At 48.8% G+C, this 23,081-nt stretch overlaps 1 protein-coding gene across 2 annotated transcripts in view; it reads left to right on the top strand.

The window, feature by feature from the left end:
* Positions 1-4,582: 4,582 nt before the first annotated feature.
* LOC140391991 (P2Y purinoceptor 2-like) overlaps positions 4,583-23,081 on the top strand; it is a 43,724-nt gene continuing 25,225 nt past the window's right edge. The window contains exon 1 of one of the 2 annotated variants that reach the window (XM_072477110.1): positions 4,583-4,710. The gene's annotated coding sequence lies outside the window, so the exon portion shown is untranslated. The remainder of the gene's footprint in view (positions 4,711-23,081) is intronic. The other variant, XM_072477111.1, reaches the window with a different exon arrangement.

Below are 23,081 nucleotides of genomic sequence, written 5' to 3'. Positions count from 1 at the left end.
GGATGCTCCATTTTTCCGGCAGCCCGGGGGTTTCCCGACGGCGTGGGGCTGCCCCACAACGGGAAACCCCATTGACCAGCCGGGGTAACGGAGCATCCTGCCGGTGAGGTGAAACGGAAATGTGGCGAGGCGGGGCGGAGAATCCAGCCCGCGGTCTCTATTTCTGCTCTTTCCCAGGCCTGGATTTTCCCTCACCGAGTTGGATTACAGGAGTTATGAAATTTCCTGGCTTGCAGCCTCCGCCCCAGTGGAAACTCACACAAATGGTTGACAGGAGTGTGTGTGTATTCTATTCATTACAATCATGGCTGATTATCCAATTTAGTAATCTGTTCCCACTCCCCCCGCCCCTCCCTCCCCCACCCTTATCCTTTGATCCTTTTATCCCCAAGAGCTATATTTAAGAGTTCCTTTTGAAAACATACAATGTTTCTGCCTCAACTGCTTTTGGTGGGAACGAATTCCACAGGTTAACCACTCTCTGGAAAAAGAAACTTCTCATCTCAGTCCTAAACGGCTTACCCAGTATTCTTTGTCTGTGATCCCTGTTCTGGACTCCCCCGCCATCAGGAGCTTCCTTCCTGCATATACCTTGTCTAGTCCTTGTAGAATGTTATAGGTTTCTATGAGATCCCCCGCTTCATGCTTCTGAACTCCAGCGAATATAATCCTAACCCACTTAATCTCTCCTCATATGTCAGTCTCACCATCCCAGGAATCAGTCTGGTAAATCTTTGTTGCACTCCCTCTATAGCAAGAACCTCCTTCCTCAGATAAGGGGACCAAATATTTCAGATGTGGTCTCATCAAGGCTCCGTATAATTGCAGCAAGACATCCGTGCTCATGTTCGAATCCTCTCACTATGAAGGCCAATATACCATTTGCCATCTTTACTGCCTGCTGCACCCGCATGCTTAATGCGAGCGAACACCAGCTCATGCCAATCCCCATGGCCACTAAGAGCTCCCATGCCAACTGAAAGCCAACACATCCCAACTCATCCAGTATCCACTGCGGACAGACCTAAGAAGCTATGTTGAGTTGAAATAAAATAAAGACCTGAATCTCTATTACTGCCTTTACTATAACAAAGAGTCCCATTCATGAAAGCCCATTCAAAACAGTTAAGTCCCCTCAAGTCTTTATTCCCCTATAAAAGCAACATAACCCCCATCAAAGACAAATAGTAATTTAATAACATCTTTGAGCTTCAATCAAGCTGTGAACTTTTGCTCCCCTGCTGAGTTAATTATAGTTTGTGAAATGCAGCCATGCATTAAAAACAACAATGCATAGCCCTTGGGGAAATGTCAACAAACAACTATTGCAACTGCTGGAACAGATTTTTTAAAAACTCTCATTAACTCCCACAATCCTAAAACAGGCATCCTATTTTTTAAATTTTCAAATGGGTTGGGGATTTAAATAACTTCAAAGCTTTAGTTTTTTTTCTATCTCTCAATGTCACTGGTAGTCATTTCTTTAGTTTTGAAAGGGATAAAGTTTTAAGTAACTTCACAGCTTCAGTCTTTTCTACCTCTCACTGACAGAGGCAGGCTGTTTTCTTAATTTTTAAAGAACTGAGGATTAAAATAGTTTCAGAGCTTGACAGATGTACAAACCTTATCCACCTTTCAAGAGCATTTATGAGTACTCTAAAAATCTGTAACTCCAGTAACTCCAACACTGGGGGATAAGGCTCATGATACAGTGAAAATGGGGCCTGTTTGAACTGAGGATTGAATTTGGGTTTCCCTCATGTGTGAGTCATATCCCGTTACCTTTACTGGCAAAAATGGGATTGGTTGCAAAAGGTGACGGGGCTTCCAAATCTGGGACCCACCTGCTATTTTTAAAGGTCTGTTGAGTCTTCATGACTCTGCAAAAATCCAGTCCATTGTCTCTAATATTCAGGTTGCATCTTGGGAAATGTTGGTTGTCATCAACCACAGTCTCACAGTAAGTACCTAAAATCTTGGTTTTCAGGTTGGTTGAATGGTGGCAACAGGAGATGAGCAGAAGTGACAAAAGTGGGTGGCAAAAAGCATTGCAATTGCCGGGAAGAGAGATAGAGTTTACATGTGGGGAGGATTGATGGGCTGCAGAGATCATGGGCTTGTATGTGGTGGTGTGGGGAGAAGAGGGCATCATAGTAGAGATTATGATGGCGGGTAGGACTGAGATTGAGATAAAAAGAGGGGGAGATTGCGGGGTGGCAGGGAGCCTGGGAGGGGTCATCTGATAGGATTTATATTCTTAAAAATGTAACCCCCGAATCCTCTCCTACCCTTAATTGAGGGGGAGGGGAGTGTAGTGTGCAGTTCTAATTACCCCCATTGTACCTATTCAACATTGAAAGAATCTAAATGGCAGCTCAGTGACAAAAGACATCTTGGTAAACGAAAAGGAGTCAACAGCAAATAAAAAGTCATAAAATCGTACCAAAATGACTTGAGAAATAATCTTACAAAGTATCTGCCTTCTGTCTTTACTGCAGCATTTAACAAGGATAGATATTTATTTCTAAAGGGGTCAGGGTGTCAGGGCATAATAAATTTGGCAAAGCTGAGAAACTAGATACATCGGATTACCCTGCTGCTTTTGTGTACATATCCATTTTGGGATTGGCACCTGCTCACTGAAAATGACAACCGCATGTTAATAGGATCAGGCATAGAATCAGAATCCCTACAGTGCAGAAGACGGCCATTCGGCCCACCGCGTCTGCACCAACTGTTTGAAAAAGCACCCTACCCAGGCCCAATCCCGCCATCTTCTCCCTGTAATCCCACCCAATCTTTGGGCACTAAGGGGTAATTTAGCATGGCCAATCCACCTAACCTGCACATAACAATAATCTTTATTGTCACAAGTCGGCTTACAATGAAGTGTTGCTCTCTTTGGTTGGCTCTGAATATGGCAGTCAATATGGTCGCCTTCCTTAATTCTAATTACGTTTGCTCTAGAGTCGCCAGGTATCTTTTGATACCGCCACAAGGTTCAAACCCGAATACTGATCAAAGACTCAATACACCAGTTAGTTAGTTCAAAGTCAATGCTGATTTATTTACACACAGTTAAATATACTCATGCACGAAACTCTACAGACTAAACTATCACTACTGCTAAAGCCTATACTTTGGGCGCCCACTCAGTCAGAGGAACAATGGCCGTTGTTCGGTTCTGAAGCTGCTGGGGTCGAACTGGTACAGGGGAACAGCTAAGGTCGTCTGTCTGGTAGCGTGCGTTGACCTTGGACGTACTTGCTTCTGGTGCAGCTGGTGGACAGGTCTCTCCTCGGTGAGAGCCGGGTCCAAGAGAACAATTCTCTCTTGGGGGCTCGTTCTTATACCCAAAGGGGCTTCGCGCTCTTTTGGGCGGGCCTTGAACTTGGCCCCAATCAATTGGGCCATTTCTTGATCATTCCTATTGATTTCATCCAATAAAGGGGTGGGTGCCCTGATGGCTGGGTGTGTCCGAGGTGGCCGTTGGCCTGCTTTGTTTCGGTCTCCGCCGGGGTGCCTGCCTTAGTATCGGTTACTTTACTCTTTTGTCCCCGGAGATGGGTCATTAGTATGCTAATGGGCCTACAGTTTTGGTCTTGTCTGGGGGCTGCGGCTCCAATATACAGGCAAGCTCTGAACTTCTTGTTTTCTCAGAATTGTCCATTTTCCCTGCAATCTCTGCAAAGTGTCCATTTTGTAATCGGGAAGTGGCCATCCCAGATGGCTGCAGAAGTTACTGTGAAAAGCCCCTAGTCGCCACATTCCGGTGCCTGTTCGGGTACAGAGGGAGAATGCAGAATGTCCAAATTATCTAACAGCACGTCTTTCGGGACTTGTGGGAGGAAGCCGGAGCACCCGGAGGAAACCCACACAGACACCGGGAGAACATGCAGACTCCACACACTGACCCAAGCCGGGAATCGAACCTGGGACCCTGGAGCTTATTATCATTAAAGTGCTTGAAAGCACTACAAGGGTAGCAGGTGGCCTTGTTTAGATGAATGTCAAACCTGCAGGAAGGTCCATATTTAAAGGGGAACCTCCATCTTGAGTTTTCATCAAAGTTTGAAAAAGGCAGGAATAACCTGACCTCGGCCACAATGATAGAACACAGACCCCCCTCCCCCCCCCCCCCCACACACACCCACAGACACACGAAACATTCTGGCTCTAGCAGATGCCGTATTGCAACAAAAAAAATTGCCAACCCGTTTACAAACCATTTCAAGGAAAACAGGAAAGAAAATAGGAATTAAATTCTTCCTGGATGAAGAAAAATCCAAAGAAAGTGTGGATAAAGGGCAGCTGGGGGCACGGAGATCGCTGAATTTACCTCACTGCGTCCCTTTATTCAAAAACAATCCCAACTTTGCCCTGCTGCCCACACACATTTGTTCAAACGTGCAGGAGGATGGGCAGGATCCCAGACCCACATCAACCCACCAGTACCAGAGCTGGTATTGCCTCCCCCCCCCCCCGCCCCCCTCCGAAAGCTGGATATCTGGAGTCCCTCCCACTGCAACAGTTACACATTTCGAGAATTGTACAGGAGACAGGGAGGGATTTACACTCTCCACCCACTGAAACCTCCGACCTGACAAAAACACAACTACAAAAGAAACGCCGAGGAATGATTAGCCGGCTGCAATCCCTCAGCCAGCCAAAGGGTCCCAGAGGTGGATGAGCAGTTCGATCCCACCCGGGGTAAGTACATGAAACATGCGCCGCGCGCTTTATCCACCTGCATTGTGCTGGTTTGCAATTCTATTTATCTTAAAGCTCTGTGAGGTACCATTATCTTTCCAAGTGCCGCAACCCATGCGATGGGATTTTGTACCATTGATTCTTTGCATTGGTACAAGACGATTTGTGACAAATCTTTGAAACAAAGCTGCAGAGAGATACATTGTAGACGCGTTCTTGAGTTGAGGGGTGCACCAAGATAGACAAAAAGCAAAAGAAACATGGCTAGATGTATGTTGGAATGAGCAGTACTGCAGAAAACATGGGTCTGCAATTAGTTTCCATCGTCCAGAATATACAGAGGGAGGCTACTGTAGCGGATGCAATAAAGTTTAAACGAACTTGTAAAGTAAGAACATTTTAACTTCCAAGTAAACATTCGCTTTGCAGGATTCGCAACGCAAATTGTCCTGTTCAGTTATCCAGTCAAAGGGGTGGGATGTTTAGGGAGCGGTAGGAAAACTACTGGATTGACAGGGTAGGTGACCTGGAAGAGTTGGGAGAATTATGTAAGGGCGTTTAACTGTAGCAGGAATTTACTATTAAATTTATCAATTGATTATTCATATATTGACGGAAGTGAAATTGTCTCTGAGAATTGGTTAAGCCCCCCGCCCCCATCATGCTGTGCCCCATCTGTAAGTGATTTGTATCAGCATTGCTACAGAATTACCAACCTAAAGTAGATATTCCCTCAGTTTTCACCTGTGCTCAAACATGATTCAGTGACACTGGCATTTGGTGCTGTGATACCTGTCCATTCATTATAAGGCGATTCTGGATTAATTACATTGTAATCTGGATTTAATGTAGAAGTAGAATACTGGAGTTTCCCCGATTACATTGGATCACTTGGCAGGTGTTTGAGTGTGTGTTGTTATGCCACCATTCTTCAGCCTCGGTTACTTCATTCCTTAACTGTGATTCAGTTAGTGAAAAGCACCTCGGAGAGCTGGTTATGTCCAATTTTGAAACCTGTCTGTGGTGTAATATTGACCAGTCCATGCTAGGATTGTGGAGTTCGCAAGTGTGTGTGTGTTGGGGGCGGGGGGGGGGGGGGGGGGGGGGGTGACTCCTGAAAGAATATGAACATTGGAAACTAACTGACAAAAAAAACCAAAATACCGTAGGTGCTAGAAATCCAAAACAAATGTAGGGATGGAAGGTCTGGTAGCTGTTTTTTCTTCAGCTGGTGGCTGCAGGAAAGATTTCTGACTGGGGCTGACATGCAGCCTGTTCTGCTCATCACTAACTAATTTTGTGAATTTTGTGAACTTTCAATAAGTTGTACGTCCCTCGCTGCTACATTCATGGGGATGAACAACTTTTTGTAAACTGCAGTTTGGGCTCATGTCCCGGCTGCTATAATTGGTGAGCTTTGCACCCATTTTGTACCTAAAAACAAGAGAAGAACACACCCCATTTTCTGCTGCATTAAACTCTGGCGTAAGCCAAAAGGTCCCATCAAGTTTTAATTAATTTACGGGATGTGGGCGTCACTGGTTAGGCCAACATTTATTGCCCATCCCTAGTTGCCCTTCAGAAGGTGGTGGTGAGTTGCCTTCTTAAACCGCTACAGTCCTTAAGGCGTAGGTGCACCCACTGTGCTATCAGGGAAGGAGTTCCAGGGTGTTGTCCCAGTGACAGTGAAGGGGCAGTAATATATTTCCAAGTCAACGTTGTGAGTGAGTTGGAGGGGAACCCCCAGTTGGTGGGGTTCCCAGGCATCTGCTGCTCTTGTCCTTCTAGATGGTAGTGGTCGTGGGTTTGGAAGGTGCTGTCTAAGGGACCTTGGTGAGTTACTGCAGTGCATCTTGTAGATGGTACACACACGGCTGCCACTGTCCGTCGATAGTGGAGGGTTTGAATGTTTATGGAAGGGGGAGCAATCAAGCAGGCTACTTTGTCCTGGATGGTTTGGCAAATGGTCATCTGGACTCGAAATGTTAGCTCTTTTCTCTCCGTACAGATGCCGCCAGACCTGCTGAGATTTTCCAGGATTTTCTCTTTTGGTTTCAGATTCCAACATCTGCAGTAATTTGCTTTTGTCCTGGATGGTGTTGCACTTCTTGAGTGTTGTTGGAGCTGCACTCGTCCAGACAATCCATTACATTCCTGACTTCTGCCTTGTAGAGATTGTGGACAGGTTTTGGGGGGGGTCAGGAGGTGAGTTACTCGCTGTAGGATTCCTAGCCTTTGACCCGCCCTGGTAGCCACAGTATTAATGTGGCTAATCTAGTTCAGTTTCTGATCAATGGTAACCCCCAGGATTGTGGGGGATTGTGGGGGATTGAGCGATGGTAATACCATTGAATGTCAAGGGGCGGTGGTTAGATCCTCTCTCATAGGAGATGGTCATTGCCTGGCACTTGTGTGGCGCAAATGTAACTTGCCACTTGTCAGCCCAAGCCTAGATATTGTCCAGGTCTTGCTGCATTTGGACATAGACTGCTTCAGTATCTGAGGAGTCGTGAATGGTGCTGAACATTGTGCAGTCATCTGCAAACATCCCCACTTCTTACCTTATGATGCAAAGGAGGTCATTGATGAAGCAGCTGAAAATGATTGGGCCTAGGACACTACGATGAGGAACTCCATTTCTCAAGTTTCTCAAAGTTAGTGGTAACTGAATTGGTTCAGGTGGTAAATGCATTGAGCAACTAAGCTGCTGAGGCCAGGAATGTTTCAGCTTCAATTCCTGGCCTGTGTTGGATGACATATTTCAGTTATGCTCTCGATAAGGGTACTACGAGAAACCTCAGTACTCCTGGATTAGGAGAAATACATCCCCATTCCTAACCACTATCCAGTATTTTAAAATGCACCTACATGGGCACTGGGTCAGGATAAGATTGGTCTTGTTGTGACCCCCTGTCAAGTCAAGGCAATACACGGGAACATATAAAATCCAGAACAGGAACTAGCTGATCTACCGGGTTCATACAATTAAAATGTGACTGAGTATCATGATCTCCAGTGCTCCCCCCTTACATCTTAGAGGGGTAGTAAAGTTTAAATAAAAAACCCGAGTGGGAGAAAATTTGGGAAATTTCTGCCTGACCACAAAAGACAATCGAGACGAGTTCTTGGAGTTCCAGTATTCGCTGATAGACATTTTGTAATACCCCATCCAGATTTTGTATTCCCTACAGTCACAAACTTGTAGAATCTGTCATCGATTGCCATAAAAACCCAGTTACTAGTGTGCTTTAGGGAGGGAAATCTGCTATCCTTAGCTGACGAGGTCTACATACGGCTTCTCTAGACGGTGGTTGACTCTTAACTGCACTCTGAAATGACCATTCAGTTCATGGGCAATTAGGGATGGGCAACAATGGTGCAGACTGGCCTCCTTCTGCACTGTAGGGATCCTCCGATTCTATAAATGCTGCCTCTAACAGTGACGCCCATATCCTAGGAAAGGATAAATTGAAGAAACCTCAATGTTCGCAACAAAGTGCTGCATGAGCTGCTAGGCCATTCCATGATCAATAAGCATATTACATTTTTTTCACTGCGTGTTGGTGTATGTACTAAATGAGTCGACGCTGTATATTTGGACAAGGGAAGAGTTGGGACTTTGATTTGCAATGATGGTTCTTTGGGGCTTGGGGTTGTGTGCTAAAGGGGTTTTCTTGGTTTTCCTGGGACCGGGCAAGGGGGAAGGAGACCCGGGCGGGGGCCTCCATGCTGTTTTATTTGATGCTTATATTGTCAGTGAACGGGAGTGAGGTGGGGGGAGGGGCTGCGGCCATCGGAGCCTGGTAGAACAGGTTTTGGTGAGGCTAGCAGGGGTGAAATGTTGGGGGAAGGAACCGAAGCTGGGGGGAGGAGTTTACAAGAGGAAGTGGAGGGGAGGAATCTGGGAGTGGGTGTTGGGGGGGGGGGGGTCTACAACTCATGGATGTCATTCACGGTACTCTTTTGAGGATTGGATGGCATTGAATATTAGGGGGGGCAGGGTGGACTATATATGTCAATGGTAGCCATCAGCGATTCCTTTTTCTTTTTTTTTCTCTTTGGGAGGTTTTGTTTTATTTGATGCTTATATTGTCAGGCGGGCCATTGTTTGGGGGGTGGTGGGAGGATGGGATCATTGTTGTTGATAAAAGGATTGACATTGTATTCGTTACCGGTTACTGTTTGTTGGTGGGGTGTAAATTTTGAAGAAAATGTGAAAATGGAGAATAAAAATATTTAAAAATAAATAAAATAAGCATATTAAAAATAAAGCCTCTCATTCCTATCATAGTTCTATATTTCTGTCATTTATACACATGTCCCTTGGTTTTAAGTAATATATTTAATTCAAATAGTCTATCCATGAGGGGTGACCTGATAGAAGTCTACAATATTATGAGGGGCATGAACAGAGTGGATAGTCAGATGCTTTTTCCCACAAGACGCACAAGTTTTACAAGGCTAGAATTGGTGCCTACGTTTCCAATATCGTGCGTGGTTTGCATCATTTGTCTACGTTAGAAGTTTACCAATCCCTATATTAGATTGAGATTCTCATGCTGGCTGAGGTTATCCATGAAAGCCCGCTTTCTCAATCTTGGCCCTCACCTAAGGTTAAATCACCATCAGTCAGCTCTCTCTCAAAAGGGGAGAGCAGTCTATGGTCCTTGGGGACTATGGCAACTTTCACTTTCATTTAAATAACTATCTTACATAGGTAGGGCTGCGATGGAAGAAAACTAGTCCAAAAAAGGACCACAAATGCCTTCAGATATTTGCTTCACTATATAAAAACCTAGAAGCAAATCGCTGTGAAAATATTGGATAATAAAAGCAAATGACTGCGGATGCTGAAATCTGCGACAAAAATAGAAAATACTGGACAAACTCAGCAGGTCTGATAGCATCTGTGGAGAGAGAGGGGTGCTAACGTTTCGAATCTGGATGACTGGGGAATTTGACAAAAAAGTTACCCAGATGTGAAACTTTAGCTCCCTTCTCTCTCCACAGATGCTGTCAGACTTGCTGTGATTGTCCAGTTATTTTCCGTTTTTGTGTTGAAAATATTGGATATTGTTTTTACAAACTAAAGATTTTTGTTATTTGATTTCACTGCTTTTTCAACCAGTTAAAATGAGTTTAGCCTCATATAAAAATGCTAACTGTACTTTGTTGTATTATGCATGGCCACCGTGGCTAATATGTTTTGTGAAAAATGTTTAATAAGGAAATGAATCAACTCTAATTAGTTTCGCAGGTTACTTGGTGTAAAGGATTGAGAGGCACACTAATGGTGTAGTGAATTAAGCTGAGCAAAACTATACAGTATCATCATGTTGTCAAACAATGTATTTGTGATGTTCTTTATGATTTGCAGTAATCGTTTGATCCTAGTTTCATGAACAGACGCTTTTTCTCTACTGGCGCAAGTCATTTCTAAATGGTCAAAAGATGGTACTAACCCATTTGAGATTTATTGCATTCATTCACAGCATTTGCGTGTCAATGATAAGACCAGACTTTATTGCTCATCCCTATTTGGCCTTGAGTTATTGGGGTGAGCTGCCTTCTTAAACTGCTGCAGTTTGTGTAGTGGAGGTACACCCACAGTGCCGTTCCTGAGGGAGTTCCAGGATTTTGGCCCAGTTGAAGGAACAACAATATATTTCCAAGTCAGGATGGTGAGTGGCTTGGAGGCGAACTTGCGTGGTATTCCCACGCATCTGCTGCCCTTGTCCTAGGTGGTAGAGGTTGTGGGTTTAGAAGGTGCTGTTGAAGGAGCCTTGGTGAGTTGATGCAGTGCACCTTATATGTGGTACACATGGCTGCTATTGTGCATCATTGGCAGAGGGAGTAAATGTTGAAGTTGGTGCATGGGGTGCCAATCAAGCGGGTTGCTTTGTCCTGGATGATTGAGGTTCTTGAGTAATTTTGGAGCTGTACTCATCCAAGCAAATGAAGAGTATTCCATCACACTCTTTCTTTGTACCTTGTAGATGGTGGACAGGATTTGGGGAGTCAGGAGGTGAGTTACTCATAGAACATAGAACATAGAACGATACAGCGCAGTACAGGCCCTTCGGCCCACGATGTTGCACCGAAACAAAAGCCATCTAACCCACACTATGCCATTATCATCCATATGCTTATCCAATAAACTTTGAAATGCCCTCAATGTTGGCGAGTTCACTACTGTTGCAGGTAGGGCATTCCACGGCCTCACCACTCTTTGCGTAAAGAACCTACCTCTGACCTCTGTCCTATATCTATTACCCCTCAGTTTAAAGCTATGTCCCCTCGTGCTAGCCATTTCCATCCGCGGGAGAAGGCTCTCACTGTCCACCCTATCTAACGCCCTGATCATTTTGTATGCCTCTATTAAGTCTCCTCTTAACCTTCTTCTCTCTAACGAAAACAACCTCAAGTCCATCAGCCTTGCCTCATAAGATTTTCCCTCCATACCAGGCAACATCCTGGTAAATCTCCTCTGCACCCGCTCCAAAGCTTCCACGTCCTTCCTATAATGCGGTGACCAGAACTGTACGCAATACTCCAAATGCGGCCGTACCAGAGTTTTGTACAGCTGCAACATGACCTCATGACTCCGGAACTCAATCCCTCTACCAATAAAGGCCAACACTCCATAGGCCTTCTTCACAACCCTATCAACCTGGGTGGCAACTTTCAGGGATCTATGTACATGGACACCTAGATCCCTCTGCTCATCCACGCTTCCAAGAACTTTACCATTAGCCAAATATTCCGCATTCCTGTTATTCCTTCCAAAGTGAATCACCTCACACTTCTCTACATTAAACTCAATTTGCCACCTCTCAGCCCAGCTCTGCAGCTTATCTATGTCCCTCTGTAACCTGCTACATCCTTCCGCACTGTCGACAACACCACCGACTTTAGTGTCGTCTGCAAATTTACTCACCCACCCTTCTGCGCCCTCCTCTAGGTCATTGATAAAAATGACAAACAGCAACGGCCCCAGAACAGATCCTTGTGGTACGCCATTTGTAACTGAACTCCATTCTGAACATTTCCCATCAACCACCACCCTCTGTCTTCTTTCAGCTAGCCAATTTCTGATCCACATCTCTAAATCACCCTCAATCCCCAGCCTCCGCATTTTCTGCAATAGCCTACCGTGGGGAACCTTATGAAATGCTTCACTGAAATCCATATACACCACATCAACTGCTCTACCCTCGTCTACCCGTTCAGTCACCTTCTCAAAGAACTCGATAAGGTTTGTGAGGCATGACCTACCCTTCACAAAGCCATGCTGACTATCCCTGATCATATTATTCCTATCTAGATGATTATAAATCTTGTCTCTTATAATCCCCTCCAAGACTTTACCCACAACAGACGTGAGGCTCATCGGTCTATAGTTGCCGGGGTTGTCTCTACTCCCCTTTTTGAACAAAGGGACCACATTTGCTAACCTCCAGTCCTCTGGCACTATTCCTGTAGCCAATGATGACATAAAAATCAAAGCCAAAGGCCCAGCAATCTCTTCCCTGGCTTCCCAGAGAATCCTAGGATAAATCCCATCAGGCCCCGGGGACTTATCTATTTTCAGCCTGTCCAGAATTGCCAACACCTCTTCCCTACGTACCTCAATGCCATCTATTCTAATGTCACTAGCTTTCGGAGCGCTGCTCCTTCCTCAGGTGGCATAAAACTTCACCTGAGGAAGGAGCAGCGCTCCGAAAGCTAGTGACATCGAAACAAACCTGTTGGACTTTAACCTGGTGTTGTAAGACTTCATACTGTGCTCACCCCAGTCCAACGCCGGCATCTCCACATCATCTATTCTAATAGCCTGGGTCTCAGCATTCTCCTCTACAACATTATCTTTTTCCTGAGTGAATACTGACGAAAAATATTCATTTAGTATCTCGCCTATCTCTTCAGACTCCACACACAATTTCCCATCCCTGTCCTTGACTGGTCCTACTCTTTCCCTAGTCATTTGCTTATTCCTGACATACCTATAGAAAGCTTTTGGGTTTTCCTTGATCCTACCTGCCAAATACTTCTCATGTCCCCTCCTTGCTCGTCTTAGCTATCTCTTTAGATCCTTCCTCGCTACCTTGTAACTATCCATCGCCCCAACTAAAACTTCACACCTCATCTTCACATAGGCCTCCTTCTTCCTCTTAACAAGAGATTCCACTTCTTTGGTAAACCACGGTTCCCTCGCTCAACGCCTTCCTCCCTGCCTGACCGGTACGTACTTATCAAGAACACGCAGTAGCTGTTCCTTGAACAAGCTCCACTTATCCAGTGTGCCCAACACTTGAAGCCTACTTCTCCAACCTATCCCCCCCCAAGTCCTGTCTAATGGCATCATAATTGCCCTTCCCCCAGCTATAACTCTTGCCCTGCGGTGTATACTTATCCCTTTCCATCACTAACGTAAACGTCACCGAATTGTGGTCACTGTCCCCAAAGTGCTCTCCTACCTCCAAATCCAACACCTGGCCTGGTTCATTACCCAAAACCAAATCCAAAGTGGCCTCGCCTCTTGTTGGCCTGTCAACATATTGTGTCAGGAAACCCTCCTGCACACATTGTACAAAAAACAACCCATCTAATGTACTCGAACTATATCTTTTCCAGTCAATATTTGGAAAGTTAAAGTCTCCCATAATAACTACCCTGTTACTTTCGCTCTTATCCAGAATCATCTTCGCCATCCTTTCCTCTACATCCCTAGAACTATTTGGAGGCCTATAGAAAACTCCCAACAGTGTGACCTCTCCTTTCCTGTTTCTAACCTCAGCCCATACTACCTCGGAAGAAGAGTCCCCATCTAGCATCCTCTCCGCCACCGTAATACTGCTCTTGACTAGCAGCGCCACACCTCCCCCTCTTTTGCCTCCTTCTCTGAGCTTACTAAAACACCTAAACCCCGGAACCTGCAACATCCATTCCTGTCCCTGCTCTATCCATGTCTCCGAAATGGCCACAACATCGAAGTCCCAGGTACCAACCCATGCTGCCAGTTCCCCTACCTTATTTCGTATACTCCTGGCATTGAAGTAGACACACTTCAAACCACCTACCTGAACACTGGCCCCCTCCTGCGAAGTCAAATCTGTGCTCCTGACCTCTATACTCTCATTCTCCCGTACCCTAAAACTACAATCCAGGTTCCCATGCCCCTGCTGTATTAGTTTAAACCCACCCAAAGAGCACTAACAAATCTCCCCCCCCAGGATATTTGTGCCCCTCAGGTTCAGATGTAGACCATCCTGTCTGTAGAGGTCCAACCTTCTCCAGAAAGAGCCCCAGTTATCCAGAAATCTGAATCCCTCCCGCCTGCACCATCCCTGTAGCCACGTGTTTAATTGCTCTCTCTCCCTATTCCTCATCTCATTATCACCTGGGACGGGCAACAACCCAGAGATAACAACTCTGTTTGTTCTCGTTCTGAGCTTCCATCCTAGCCTCCCTGAAAGCTTGCCAGACTTGTCCCCTTTCCTACCTATGTCGTTAGTGCCAATGTGGACCACGACTTGGGGCTGCTCCCCCTCCCCCTTAAGGACCCGGAAAACACGATCCGAGACATCACGTACCCTTGCACCTGTGAGGCAACATACCAAACGTGAGTCTCTCTCGCTCCCACAAAATCTCCTATCTGTGCCCCTGACTATCAAGTCCCCAATTACTAATGCTCTGCTCCTCTCCCCCCCTTCCCTTCTGAGCAACAGGGACAGACTCCGTGCCAGAGGCCCGTACCCCATGGCTTACCCCTGGTAAGTCCCCCCCCCACAAGTATCCAAAGCGGTATACTTGTTACTCAGGGGAACGACCGCATGGGGATCCCTGCACTGACTGCTTCTTCCCAGTCCCTCTTACAGTTACCCATCTATCTCCAATCTTTGGTATAACTAATTCCCTGAAGCTGCTATCTATGATCCCCTCTGCCTCCCGAATGATCCGAAGTTCATCCAACTCCAGCTCCAGTTCCCTAACTCGGTCTTGGAGGAGCTGGAGATTGCTGCACTTCCTGCAGGTAAAATCAGCAGGGACACTAACGGCATCCCTCACCTCAAACATCCTGCAGGAGGAACATTGCACTCCCTTCCCTGCCATCCCTCTAACTTCCAACCAAGATCTGGCTAATAAATAAATTTTAAAAAAAATAACAATAATAATAATATAATATGGCACTTACCTCACACCAATGGGTTTTATTATTAGGTTAGAGGAGGAGGGCGGGTGGGAGACACTACACCTGTAGTGTCTCGGGTTTCCTCTCCACCAGAATTTATTGGTGGGGGGGGGATTCCTAGCCTCTGATCTGTTCTTGTAGCCACAGTATTTATATGGTTACCCCAGTTCATTTTCTAGTCAATGGTAATCCCCAGGATGTTAATATTGGTGGCTCAGTTATTATAATGCGATTGAATATCAAGGGAAGATAGTTGGATTTTCTCTTGCCAAGCACATATTCATCAGATAGACTGCAACAGTTTCTGAAGAAGGTCAGCACAACCTTCTCAAGGGAAAAGGGATGGGTAATAAATACAGGCATGCCTGGCAGGGCCAGTCTCCCAATGATTAATATCTCTAGATCTGAGTGGAAGCACGGTTCAGAAATCTCAGGCCCATGATTCCTTTTAGGAATCTACCTTTGTATATATGTTACCTATGGCATCGCCGGGGAATGAAAATGAAAATCACTTATTGTCATGAGTAGGCTTCAATGAAGTTACTGTGAAAAGCCCCTAGTCGCCACATTCCGGCGCCTGTTCGGGGAGGCTAGTACGGGAATTGAACCGTGCTGCTGGCCTGCCTTGGTCTGTTTTAAAAGCCAGCGATTTAGCCCAGTGAGCTAAACCAGCCCCTAAGAGTAGAGGCTCACCTAAGCTCAGACCTTGCACCATTCTGATATGCTGCCGTCTTGCCTGCTTGTCATGCAGAATCACAAAACCCATCAGACGCAGTATTTTGCAGTACAAACCTACTTTGAAGTTGCCTCTTGAAATTGGAATTTTACTTTCGTAGGCCTTGTCAGCAATGACCTTGGTGAAAAACAAGCCAGCACCTCAAATCACCTTCCGTGACTCTTGTTGATGGTCACTCGCAGCATGGTAGCTCACTCAGCCTGGAGGATACAGATGGTAACATTTCGAAGGGAGCCCTGGGTGATTAACAGTGCACTGACAAGGAGGAAAGAGCTGTGGCGCCAGGTCATTGCAGGAACTGTTGCCCGGGTGGCCATTGCATGTCGACATTGGTGTCCTATATGCTGTTAAATACAACACTGCTGTGAAATTGGGCCATTGAGTTGGGTGTCAGTGGGAAAGGGGATGAAACTACTGAACAAACTATTGTTTGGTGGAGCAGGGTAACAATGATGACCTGAAAATAGCACCCTGATGCAAAGGTGGCTGCCCGACTGCAATGCATAGCACAGCTGCTTCTTCCTCTGCTGATATTGTGCAGCCGGTTTGTCTGGGTCATTGCCAGAGGGTTGTGCCTGGGCCTGCAGAACAATTTGGTGACATAATGGCAGGTGCGGGTGTTCCAGCACTTTCGCTACCCCAGCAGCTTGGCACCCTGCCATTGCCTTTCGTCCTCCTGCATGAAATCCTACATCAGCAAACCACACACTTTGCACAAAAAATAAGACAGCGCTATCTTTCTGAAAGACAATCCCTGGAATGGTTGAGGACTCTGGATCTGTACTCGTTGGAGTTTAGAAGGATGAGGGGGGGATCTTATTGAAACTTACAGGATACTGCGAGGCCTGGATAGAATGGACGTGGAGAGGATGTTTCCACTTGTCGGAAAAACTAGAACCAGAGGGCACCATCTCAGACTGAAGGGACGATCCTTTAAAACTGAGATGAGGAAGAATATCTTCAGCCAGAGGGTGGTGAACCTGTGGAACTCTTTACCGCAGAAGGCTGTGGAGGCCAAATCACTGAGTGTCTTTAAGACAGAGATAGATAGGATCTTGATTAATAAGGGGATCAGGGGTTATGGGGAGAAGGCAGGAGAATGGGGATGAGAAAATATCAGCCATGATTGAATGGCGGAGCAGATTCGATGGGCCGAGTGACCTAATTCTGCTCTCTGTCTTATTTTTTAATAAACAATTTTATTAAGGTATTTTTGGCATTGTAAACAGTTACAGTATACAGTAGTGTGCAAATATCAACCCAAAACAGAAACACAGTGCAAAAGACCAATCCTCTCTCGTAAACGGTACCCACCTATTTATCCCTCCTATTCTATGCTAATCTACCCCCTCCCCCCACGCTGACGTTTAATTCCCCGCGAAGAAGTCGATGAATGGTTGCCACCTTCGGGCGAACCCTAATACAGATCCTCTCATGGCGCTGCTCCTCTGTCTCATGGGCCTTTGGTCTTATGATGGTATTGAAATCACAATTTTGAAAATTTCACTGTGCACACACCTGTGTCATGACAACAGTTGTGTCTGTAACTCGGGGGCTCGACATGACAATAATAGTGACAAAAGCTCAAACCTTAAATAGGGCCTGGACCGGGTAGTGCAGTGGTTAGCACTGCTGTCTCATGGCACTGAGGTCCCAGGTTCGATCCCGGCCCTGGGTAATTGTCCATGTGGAGTTTGCACATTCTCCCCGTGTTTGCGTGGTTTCGCCCCCCCACAACCCAATGATGTGCAGGATAGGTGGATTGGCCACGCTAAATTGCTCCTTAATTGGAAAAATTGATCCAGGATATTTATCTCATGACAGAGAAGGAACAGCGATACAGTTCCACCTCAGAATGGTGTGTGGCATGTAGGGAGCATATTGTCTGCTGTCCTTGTCCCTCTTGCTGGTAGAGGTCATGGGTTTGGAAGGTGTTGTGGAAGGAGCCTTGGTGAGTTGCATCTTGCATCTGTCTATTGTAGACTGCATTGGCGGATTGGGGTGCCAAGCAAGCAGGCTGCTACTTGGTCCTGGAAGGTGACAAGCTTCTTGAGTGTTGTTGGAGCCGCTGACATCCAGGCAAGTGGTGATTATTGAATCACACTCCTGGGGCGTCATTCTCCGACCCCCGCCGGGTCGGAGAATGGCCGTTGGCCGCCGTGAATCCCGCCCCCGCCCCCCGCCGAAGTCTCCGGTACCGGAGATTGGGCGGGGGCGGGAATCGGGCCGCGCCGGTTGGCGGGACCCCCCGCTCAATTCTCCGGCCCGGAAGGGCCGAAGTCCCGCCCAGAAATTGCCTGTCCCGCCGGCGTAAATCAAACCTGGTATTTACCGGCGGGACCAGGTGGCGTGGGCGGGCTCCGGGGTCCTGGGGGGGGGGGGGGGGCGCGGGGCGATCTGACCCCGGGGGGTGCCCCCACGGTGGCCTGGCCTGTGATCGGGGCCCACCGATCCGCGGGCGGGCTTGTGCCGTGGGGGCACTCTTTCCCTTCCGCCTCCGCTACGGCCTCCACCATGGCGGAGGCGGAAGAGACTCTCCCCACTGCGCATGCGCGGGAAACTGTCGGCACCCGCTGACGCTCCCGTGCATGCGCCGGGAAACTGTCAGCGGCCGCTGATGCTCCCGCGCATGCGCCGCATTTCCGTGCCAGCTGGCGGGGCAACAAACGCCATTTCCGCCAGCTGGCGGGGCGGAAATCCCTCCGGCGTCGGCCTAGCCCCTCAATGTTGGGGCTAGGCCGCCAAAGATGCGGAGCGTTCCGCACCTTTGGGCCGTGCGATGCCCGTCTGATTGGCGCCGTTTTTGGCGGCAGTCGGCGGACATCGCGCCGTTGGTGGAGAATTTCGCCCCTGATGCTTTATAGGTGGCCAACAGACTTTGGGGAGTCAGAAGGTGAGTCTGACAGTGCCAGGGACCCGGGTTCAATTCCAGCCTTGAGTGACTGTGTCGAGTTTGCACATTCTCTCGGTGTCTGCGTGGATTTCCTCCGGGTGCTCCTGTATCCTCATACAGTCCAAAGATCTGCAGGTTAGGGGGATTGGAAATGCTAAATTTGTTCCTTAGTGTCCAAAGATGTGCAGGGTAGGTTGGCTTACAGGGTTACAGGGATAGGGCGGTGAACTGAACCTAGGTAGGTGCTCTTTTGGAAAGTTGGTGCAGACTCGATGGACTGAATGGCTTCCTCTGCACTGTAGAGATTCTATGGATTGCCTATCTCAGAATTCCCAACCTCTGACATGTTCTTATAGTCACAGTATTTACATGGCTGGCCAAGTTCAGCTTCTGATTAATAGTAACCCCCAGGATGTTGATAGTGGGGGTTTCAGCAATGGTAATGCCATTGATTGTCAAGGGGCGATGGTTAGATTCTCTCTTGCTGGAGATTGTTCCTGTCTGGCATTTGTGTGGCGTAAATGTTACTTGCTATTTCTCAGCCATGCCTGATTGATGTATTGACACAAACTGCTTTAGTATTGGAAGAGTTGTGAATGATACTGAACATTGTGCAGTCCATCAGCAAACATCCCCACTTCTGACCTTATTATGGAAGGAAGGTCATTGATGAAGCAGCTGAAGGTGGTTGGGCCGATGACATTACGTTGAGGAAGCCCTGCAGCAATGTCCTGGGACTGAGCTGATTGACCAATAACCACCACAACTGTCTTCCTTTGTTCTGTGTATCCAATCAGAGAAGCGTTTGCCCTCTGATTCCCATTGATTTGAATTTTTCCAGGGCTTCTTGCACCACACTCGTTCAAATGCTGTCTTGCTGTCAAGGGCAGTGACCCTCACCACACCTCTCTAGTTCAGTTCTTTTGTCCATATTTGGAGCAAGGCTGTAAGGAGGCCTGGAGCTCCATGGCCCTGGCAGAACCCAAACTAAGCATCAGTGAGCAGGTTGTTGTTGAGGAAGTGCTACTTGATGGCACTGTTGATGACCTCTTTGCTGATGATCAGAAGTAGACTGATGGGGTGGTGATTGGCTGGATTGGTGGATAGAACATACTTCTCAACCCCAGATGGCCTTCGTGTAGTTGGTCGAGGACCAGCTTGCGCATGGTGTGTGGAATCACAATCCGGTCCAGCTTTAGGAGGACACCGTCAATGACGGCCAAGTCGTCCCGGACATTGTATATTTGTGGGCACTGTCCTTTGAGCCACCCTCCTGTCATGTGGCGCATCACACGTTGTAGAAGGGGGTCAGCCGCAGTCACCGGCGAATACGGGCCAGACTTGAATCATCAGCTGGCAGATTTGCCGATGTGAAGGCCACATGCGCTTCGACCTGACAGACGAACCCCTCCGAGTCAGGCGGTGTGCTCACTGCTCTTTCCCGGGGTGTAGACCAGTTGGAAGTCGTACCTCCGGAGATTGAGTAGGGTGCGCTTGAGGTGAGGGGTCATCTCATTCAGGTCCTTATGTATGATGCTGACCAGGGGGTGATGGTCGGTTTCCACGGTGAACTGGGTGAGACCATACACGTAGTCGTGGAATTTGTCGATGCCGGTTAACAAACCCAGGCACTCCTTCTCGATCTGCGCATAGCGCTGTTCTGTGGGGGTCATGGCCCGCGAGGCATAGGCGACCGGGGCCCATGATGCAGTGTCATCCCGTTGCAGGAGTACCGCCTCAATGCCGGACTGGCTGGCATCAGTCGAGATCTTCGTATCACGAGAGGTGTCGAAGAACGCCAATACCGGGGCTGTGGTGAGCTTAATTTTGAGCTCCTCCCATTCCTTCTGGTGTGCGGGCAGCCACTGGAACTCCGTGGACTTCTTTACTAGGTGGCGAAGAGCCGTTGTGTGGGAGGCAAGGTTGGGAATGAACTTCCCCAAGAAGTTGACCATGCCTAGAAAGCGTAGCACAGCTTTCTTGTCTGCCGGCTGCAGCATGGCTGTAATGGTGCTCACCTTGTCTGCATCCGGACGCACTCCTGACCGGGATATGTAGGGCACGATTCTCCACTCCCACGCCGGTTGGGAGAATCGCCTGGGCCGCCGAAATTTCCGGGGCCGCCGGTCCGACGCCCTCCCGCGATTCTCCCGAGCGGCGGGAACGGGCCAGTCGAGTTTCGCAGGCCGGAGAATCGCTGGAGATACCCAAAATGGCGATTCTCCGGCACCCCCGCGATTCTGAGGCCCGGATGGGCCGAGCGGCCAGGCCAAAACGGCAGGTTCCCCCCAGCGCCATCCACACCTGGTCGCTACAGTCGTGGGCGGTGCGTGAACGCTGGGGGGGGGGGCGGCCTGTGGGGGGGCGAGGGGGGATCCTGCACCGGGGGGTACCTTAAATGTGGGGTGGCCCGCGATCGGTGCCCACCGATCGTCGGGCCGTCCTCTCTGAAGGAGGACCTCCTTCCTTCCGCCGCCCCGCAAGATCCGTCCCCCATCTTCTTGCGGGGCGGATGTGGACAGGACGGCAACCACGCATGCGCGGGTTGGCGCCGGCCAACCCGCGCATGCGTGGATGACGTCCGTTATGCGGCGCCGGCCGCGTCATCTAATCGGCGCCGCTTTTACGCGGGCGACAAGGCCTGGTGCGGGTAGATGACGCGGCCCGATACTGGCCCATTGTCAGGGCCTGAATCGGTCGCGACCGGGGCTGTTCCGCGCCGTTGTGAACCTCGACGGCGTTCACGACGGCGCGGCCACTTCGGCGTGGGGTTGGAGAATCGCGCCCGTGGTCCCCCAGAAACTTTAGCTCAGTTTGGCCGAAAGAACACTTGGCTCGGTTGAGGCGCAGGCCGTGTTCCCGTATCCGCGCAAAGACACACTGGAGATGACTGATGTGCTCCTGTGATGTGGTGGACGAGATGATGATGTCGTCAACATAGACGCGCACCCCTTCAATGCCCTCCATCATCTGTTCCATGATTCTGTGAAATATCTTGGATGCCGAGATGATGCCAAACGGCATTCTGTTATAGCAGAACCTGCCAAAAGGAGTGTTGAAGGTGCACAGCTTCCTGCTGGACTGATCCAGTTGGATCTGCCAAAAACCCTTCGAGGCATCAAGCTTTGTGAAAATTTTAGCCCGAGCCATTTCGCTCGTGATCTCTTCCCGTTTGGGTATGGGGTAGTGTTCCCTCATGATGTTGTTGTTCAGGTCTTTCGGGTCGATGCAGATCCGGAGTTCGCCAGAGGGCTTCTTAACACACACCATGGCGTGGGCTCCGTGACCCGGGATAGCACCCCTTGGTCCTGGAGATCCTGCAGCTGCTGCTTGAGGCGGTCTTTGAGTGGTGCTGGGACCCTGCGAGGTGGGTGAATGACCAGGGTGGCATCCGGTTTGAGCCGTATTCTGTAGGTATAGGGCAGTGTGCCCATGCCCTCGAATACCTCCTGGTTGTGGGCAAGGAGCGAGTGGAGCTGTGCCCTAAATTCTGCATCCGGGAAGTCTGATGTGCCTTCTGGAGACAGAGCGTGTACCCACTGAACGAGGTGGAGAACCTTGCATGCCTGTGCGCCTAACAGGGAGTCCTTCAATGATCCAACTATCTCGAATGACAGTGTGGCCGTGTATGTATTGTGTGTCACCTGGAGCTGGCAGGACCCCATGGCCGGGATAACGTTCCCGTTGTAGTCGACCATCTTACAACGGGATGGCCGAATTGGTGGTCTGACCTTCAAGGCGTAGAAGGCTGACCATGCTATTAGGTTGGCGGAGGCACCAGTGTCCAAACGGAATGTTATTGGTGATCGGTTGACCGTTAGGGTGGCACACCATTCATCACCTGGATTGACACTGTTCACTGGCATCGGCTGGTGGGTCCTGCTTGGAGACATCCGGTTCATTTCAATGACCGCAACACGGAATGCTTCCCGGTCGTCTGTATCAACGGTTTGTATATCGTCCGGGTATGACTCGGAGTACGGAGGCTGAATGGTCCGCACGTCCCTGCGAGGCTGTCGGAATTGGGGAGCGTTGGCAGGTTGAGCTGCTCGACAGCAGGCAGCGTAGTGGCCCATCTTGCCACAGTGGAGGCATTGTCGGTTCTTTGCCGGACATTGCCGCTTTAAATGTGCGGATCCACAGTTGCCGCACGTCGTGACATCATGGCGTTCGTTGCGCCATCGTGCATGCGCAGTTCGGTCCTGCGTAGAGCGTGCCTGCGCGTCATGTCCCTCTGCGTCGACGTCTCTTTTGGCGCGTACAAGCGCGGGAGGCCGCAGAAAGCGCGCAAAATGGCCACCCTTGTCCGGGCCGCGGGCCGGGAGGAACTCGATCGCCTGGACCAGCTCGGCCTCGTAGGACCCCTGCCTTGCCGATTCGGCCGTGTAGGACCCCTGCCGTGCCGATTCGACCGCCTGGAATTGGGAGTAGCGGCTGGTCGCGTTTTCATGGAGGACGCAGGCTTCGATGGTGGTGGCCAGGGTGAGGCTTTTAATTTTGAGGAGCTGCTGGCGTAGGGTGCCCGAGGTGACCCCAAAAACATTCTGGTG

The sequence above is a fragment of the Scyliorhinus torazame genome, chromosome 15 (genome assembly GCF_047496885.1).
Source record: "Scyliorhinus torazame isolate Kashiwa2021f chromosome 15, sScyTor2.1, whole genome shotgun sequence".
NCBI lineage: Eukaryota > Metazoa > Chordata > Chondrichthyes > Carcharhiniformes > Scyliorhinidae > Scyliorhinus > Scyliorhinus torazame.
This window is presented reverse-complemented; position numbering and strand designations above follow the sequence as displayed.